The sequence below is a fragment of the Balaenoptera borealis genome (genome assembly GCF_965194805.1).
Source record: "Balaenoptera borealis genome assembly, chromosome: 6".
Classification (NCBI taxonomy): Eukaryota; Metazoa; Chordata; class Mammalia; order Artiodactyla; family Balaenopteridae; genus Balaenoptera; species Balaenoptera borealis.
The window spans coordinates 128769021-128776166 of record NC_138863.1 but is presented as its reverse complement, the minus strand read 5'-3'; positions in this window follow the sequence as shown (position 1 = coordinate 128776166).

The following is a 7146-nucleotide window of genomic DNA, read 5'->3' as shown; positions in this document are numbered from 1 at the left end:
AGTCTTCTGCACATATTAAAAGAGCTTTATTTGGGGGCTGAAAGCTTCTGCACCTTATCAAAAGAGCTTTATTTGGGGGCTGAAAAAAGCAAGGAATCTATGGGTTTGGAGGAGGAGTGGGAACCATAAAACACAGACCATGATTCCAAAGGCCCCTCAGATGGGTCAGATTTAAAACTCTGGGTATGTCTGCAGCCGCCTACTGTCTGGCAGGTCTGATGGTGCAGTGGGTCTCCAGGTGACTCCACCTGTGCTGTGATGGGGTGGCAGTTCTCAGAAGTGTGGAACAAGATGCAAGCAAGGAGGAGGCTGACCCGCCAGGACATAGCACCTGATGGTGGTCTAGGGTTGGAGGAAGTGTAAATGCTCTCCCTCTGAGTGACCTCAGGTGATGGGAGCCATCTTTGCTTCAACTGGTAATGGAGTCCGGAGTTTGTAGGGGGACCTGCAAGACAAACCAGTCTCTGGGTGAACAGGGCTTAGAGGAGGAGGCCAGCATCAGTGGGACAGGAGAATGGATGGTTGGACCCTGGAGGTTCTCCCAGGCTGCTGTACCAGGGACCTGGGCTGGCAGTGCACCAGAGGGGAGAGAGAGGTTTGCAGGAGAGTGATGGTTCAGCCAACCCCTGAGAGCCTCAGGGTGTGGCTCCCTCCCTGTGTAATCAGGAGGGAGCAGGAATTGCCAGAGGCCTTGAAAAAGTTAGTCCCATGACTTGATTGAGTGTGACCCCATCAGCTCCTGGATAATAACTGTCCCACCCCAGTAAGGAAGGGAGCAGCATGAGCTTGTGAGAGTGATCTGCAGGAAAAACTCTTGCAAAAGAAATGCATTGTGACAAACAGCTCACTCTCTGCCCTATGTCTCTTCGCCTCAAAGGGTACAATGCAAAAAGATAAGTGCAAACGATGGGGGTAGCTTGAAATGTAAATCAGATCAAGGCACCCTCCTGGTAACTCTGTTCAAAGTCTTGTTACGGTGGGAAAGACAAAATCCACACTCCTTATTGTGGCCTATGAGCCCCTAAGTGGACTTCCTCTACCCATGCCTTGCAGCTTTTTCATTTTCTATGGCCTCCCTGGAATACTCTTCCCCCCCAGTTCCTGCATGACTCCCTCCTTCTCAACTCAGCTATCTCTCCCAGAAAGACTGTTCCTTGTCATCCCACCTAAATGAGAATCAACATACCCACCTCACTTTCTCCCTGTTACCCATTTTCTTTTCTTTGTACCACATATCCCAGTCCAATGTGATCTTATTTACCAGATCCTAGGTTACCTTAATTGTTAATGGTGTCTTCTTTTTCTTCCTGCTGGATGAACATTGAATAACTGTCACCCATCAGGTATTGTCCTGTCACATGGGATATACCTGTGCACAAAAGAGACCAAAAACTTCCTGGCCCTGTGGGGACAACCGTCCTAGCAGATTCCTCACCAGTTGCTGCAACTGGAGCCATCCCAAGTCTGAGATACCTTCTCAAGCTTTGGGATTGGACATTGAGTACCAGAGGTGTCTCCTCTACCAGACACTTATGTGACATGGTATACATGGCAATCATTCTGACTTGCAGTCGTTGGTTGCATTTCACCCTAATCACAAATCCTGTGTAAATTTGGTCCCAGGAATTGACTTTTCTTTTCTTCCTTGATGACACCTGATTTCACGAAGGCATTTGTTTTCTCAAACCTAGATAACTAGAAAAGAATCTGATCAGCTTCATCTTGATTGTCTTAAGTACAGTTAATCTTCAGATCCAGGGTCAGTTTTTTCCCATTTCTTTGAGGTCAGTTCTCAGAACTGTGGCAGCGTATGTCATGGTTACAGCCTGGTCATCATGTAGTTAACTTCTTCTATCTGGTGGGGGTTTCAGTTTCTACAAAACAGCTCAAAGCATATGGCTCAGAATATTATCTATAGCCTTTGAAGAGGAACTAGATGTCCTTGACTCTGTTTAATGACTAAACTATTATTTTTGTCCTGCTTGATTGCTTTTCCTTTGTTTCTGGGTTTTCTCACTTCTTTGATTAAATTTATTATTTGACTAAAGTTTTTCTATAGACAAAAGTCAGGCTGAGGACATTGGGGGTGGGGGGCCGGGAAAGACCATAGGGTCCTGCTCTGTTTCAGTAGTAGGTGAGAGAGGCAAGTACCTCTGAGAGTCAGGAGAGTGGAAGCAGACAAGCAAAGAGAAAAGTTAGAAAGATTCTCTAAGAATGATACAAACCTATCTGATGTTTGATCATGTATAATACAATATGGGAAAAAGGTTTTGATGAAACATTTTCAGGTGATGTGTATGTCATTCATAAACACTATGATGAACCCTGTGGCACCCCCAAAGAGGAACTCTTGCAGGAATCTCTTTGAAGGAATGAGTCAGTGCTACTGTCCGTGCACCAGTCTGTGAACCCAGAACTCAGTCCAGGAATCATCACTGGACTGATGGACAGGGTCAACCACTTCCAAGATAAGTGTAGCCCATTGGTGGAACCATACTTCCATGTCCATCAATAATGGTTCTGCACTGATAATCTTTCCCTCTTTATTGATCTTCAGTTTAGAAGAGGAGAGCAGCCTGTGAATAGGCATAGGCATATCACTATGGCAATATGGACAAATGCCCATGAAAGGTAATGAAATGATAATGAGATTCAAATCTACAATACATTTATTCTATAGTGAGAAAAAATAAATTCTTTGAAAAAGCGTTGCTTGAAACCTAGAATCAATCATTCTTAGATTGACTCAATGAGTCACAGAAAACTACAAATTAATTCAGGACGTTCGAATTTCAAATTAAGTGCAGTTAATAATTATGATTGGTGCTTTACTTTGTAAAATTTTTCCTTTAAAAACTTCTTAGTAATTAAATTTGTTACAATGAGCACTATAATTGATAACAATCATAAAAATACATGAATAAAATAAAATAAGTGTAAAAAGCAATTTTTTTATGAACAACAAAATAATGCAAGTTGATGAAGGAGTACATAGATGCAAACCTGGAGGGCAACTAGAAGGCAGAGGAAAACTACACATCATATGCAACCAGGAGAAAAAGACAGAAAATTGCTAATGAGAAATCTCTTCTAAGAAGGCACATTTAGATTTTCTTCTTAAGTGTAAATTTTCTCAACTAGCATCTCATAATAACCCTGGCAAGGTAATCACCATTTAATTAGATCTAAGAATGGTCCCCTTCTTCTTTGACCCAAGAAGAAGCAGTGAAAGTAAGTTATATTACTAAGAACGTGCAGCAATGCAAAGATCACCATTTTTCAGCAGGAAAAGTAAACAGAGAGAAGTAGCCATAATCTCCCTCCCCTTATTAATCTCCGAATTTTAGGAAGTTTGTTCTCTGTGGTTATTGTTTCTACTGCAGGTTTGCTGATAGGGCTTGAGTCTGATATTTTTCCAGCCAGAACTGTCCATGAAGTCTAAGCCTGCTTTTTTTGTTCTTCCAGGAAGATTCTAATTAGACCCTCTTCTGTCAAAGACGATTTTATATTTAATATTGATTTTTACTGGACTCGTTTCCACAGTGTAAAGTTCCTAACATAATAAAATAACCAACTACAAACACAGGCTATTTGACAATGTGATAAGTTAGAGATGTAGACATGACCATCAGGATGCATCTTTGAATTCTGAAAGATCTAACTAGTTTGCTGTAGGAGGAGCCAAGCCCTTCACTTCTATACAAACATTACTGGGAGCAGGATGTAGTGGGTTTCTGGAACTGAGGTCCAGCCTTGTGTAAGGATTCCTGGATAAGAAAGATAGCACACTGATTGAATCCAAAGATATATTTCTTATGTGTGAAAAAGGCTATTCCTTACAGTCTTTGAACCACCCTTCCAATGTTTTGTCCTTACACAGAGAAACTTCTGGGCAGAGTTGGTGTGTTCCTAGATGTTGAAAGTAGAGGTGTCGGTTTCTTGAATGCTTCCAAGAATTCCCTCATACTCAGAGGAGTCCTTCAGTTTCCCTGTCAGACCGTTTTTTTTTTTTTTTTTTTGGCTGCGTAGGGTCTTCATTGTTGCATTTTTCTAGTTGCTGCAAGTGGGGGCTACTCCTCGTTGTGGTGCACGGACTTTTCACTGCGGAAGCTTCTCTTGTTGCAGAACATGGGTTCTAGGTGCGCGGGCTTCAGTAATTGAGGCACGTGGGCTCAGTAGTTGTGGCTCGCGGTCTCTAGAGCACAGGATCAGTAGTTGTGGCACACGGGATGTATTGCTCCGCGGCATGTGGGATCTTCCCGGACCAGGGCTTGAACCCATGTCCCCCGCATTGGCAGGAGGATTCTTAACCATTGTGCCACCAGGAAAGTCCCAGACCTTTCTTTTATACTGGACACAAATGATGAGGGATTAATCAGGAACCTGACTGGTTGCCTGGGAACTCCATATCTAAGGTTGTCGTTCTTAGCTGAAGCAAATAAGTAATATTTTATTATCTTTTAAGAAAAGATAATTGGGCTCTGCTCTGGTCACAGGACATGATAGCGCCCTCTCCTGGTCTCCCCAAAATATGTCATTTAGGTTTTTTCTTTTTTTTATTAGACTTCATTCCAAACTATAAACTGAGTTTTTAAGAAAGGTTCTAAAATTTCCTAAACTCTTCCAAGGTAATAAGCTTTGAACCCCAATATAGCCTATTAACTTGCAATGCTCAACTCTAAAGAGTTTGTGGTAAAATGGGAAGATATTAAGTGAAATAAAATTTGGGAATCAAAAGAAAAATCTCTTAAATCTTTCCATTAAAGAGCTGTAACTTCCTGGACAACCTGCCTTGGTTGTTATTAGGAATGGGACAAGCAGGAAGCTGATCAGACAGTGAGATTGCTGGAGGAAGAAAGGAGAGGGTCCAGCATGGTTCAAATCTCATGAGTCTCATGTGCATACAAATTCCTCTCATATATATATGAATGTATATATATATATCTTTCATATATATATTTCCATATATATATTACACCTATTTTTCTCTGTATGCCAAAGGTTTGTGTTTTTACAAGAAAATTCATAAAGAAGAAGAAAATATGGGGAGTGACTATCCTGATATTTCCAGAAGCATTGTTAGCCAATGGACTATATGATTTATGGTCAAACTTATCCTAATAGTGTTGGTAAATCTATCAGGTTTGTATCAGTCAGGATTCCACTAGAGAAGCAGAAAAAGTAGGGGAGAGAGAGAGAGAGGGAGAAAGATTTCACATTTATAAGGGATTGCTTCATGTGATGGTTATGGAAGCTGGCTAAGCAAGTCTGAGAACAGTAGGGCGGTTACTTGGGGATGGAAAACACAAGCAGGCTGGAACCTAACTTGTTCAGGACAAAGTTTTGGCCCACAGGCAGTTGGGGCAAAGGGAGTAATGTAGATCCACATGCTGTTTGGGATTTTATTCAGGGAGTCTTGAAACATTCCTCTTAAGGCCTCCTGTTGATTAAATCAGGTGCACCTGGATAGTCTCCCTAGTTTAGGGTCAGTATCAGGGAATTTACATCCACAAACTCCCTTCACAGCAGCACTTAGTTTGGTATTTTCTTGAATAACTGCAGGAGATGTGAGTGTGCTACTAAGTGGCTGGTGGACTCCCTTAAATCCCTGTAGTTCAGCCTAGCCAGGTTGACACACTAGAAATCCATTACAAGGCCACATGACATTTAGCATAAAAAATATAAAAATTATCTTATTTTAGGCTTACTACACAGGATTGCCTACCCAGAGAGTGAAATGTATATACACTCTGTTTCTCAATAAATGCATCATTTTGGTAAACATTTCTTATTTCAATGCTAATAAATGGTAATGCTAATAATGATAATAACTGAAATCTTGGTATCTTAAATCACCTTATGTGAGCTTGACTTATATCAGTGACTTTTAATCTTTAATTTTATACTCTTCAGTGTATGAATTGTTTACTGGTGATCGTTGTTGTCAATTAGATGCATTGGTCTCAGAATGTTAGTAAATCACTTAGCTAACACACACAGACACACACACACAAAACATATCACAGCCTAAATCATTATTATAAAATATCTTCTTTTCTTCATTTTTATTTCTGAGATACACATTTTAAAGTAATAACTAGAATAAAGACTTATAACATTATACCAGAACATATAAGATTTTTAGAAATTTCATGTAATGTCTGAAACATTTATATTAACGTATTTCCATACAAATAACCCAATGAAAGTTTAGTATTAGTTGTTTTGTTTGTTTGTTTGCTTTTTTATACTGCAGGTTCTTATTAGTCATCAATTTTATACACATCAGTGTATACATGTCAATCCCGATTGCCCAATTCAGCACACCACCATCCCCACCCCACCGTGGTTTTCCCCCCTTGGTGTCCATACGTTTGTTCTCTACATCTGTGTCTCAACTTCTGCCCTGCAAACCGGTTCATCTGTACCATTTCTCTAGGTTGCACATACATGCATTAATATGCAATATTTGTTTTTCTCTTTCTGACTTACTTCACTCTGTATGACAGTCTCTAGATCCATCCACTTCTCAACAAATGACTCAATTTCATTCCTTTTTATGGCTGAGTAATATTCCATTGTATATGTGTATCACATCTTCTTTATCCATTCGTCTGTCAATGGGCATTTAGGTTGCTTCCATGACATGGCTATTGTAAATAGTGCTGCAATGAACATCGGGGTACATGTGTCTTTTTGAATTATGGTTTTCTCTGGGTATAGTGGGATTGCTGGATCATATGGTAACTCTATTTTTAGTTTTTTAAAGAACCTCCATACTGTTCTCCATAGTGGCTGTATCAATTTACATTCCCACCAACAGTGCAAGAGGGTTCCATTTTCTCCACACCCTCTCCAGCATTTGTTGTTTGTAGATTTTCTGTTTGTGCCCATTGTAACTGGTGTGAGGTGATACCTCACTGTAGTTTTGATTTGCATTTCTCTAATAATGATGTTGAGCAGCTTTTCATGTGCTTCTTGGCCATCTGTATGTCTTCTTTTGAGAAATGCTTATTTAGGTTTTCTGCCCATTTTTGGATTGGGTTGTTTGTTTCTTTAATATTGAGCTGCCTGAGCTGTTTATATATTTTGGAGATTAATCCTTTGTCCATTGATTCATTTACAAATATATTCTCCCGTTCTGAG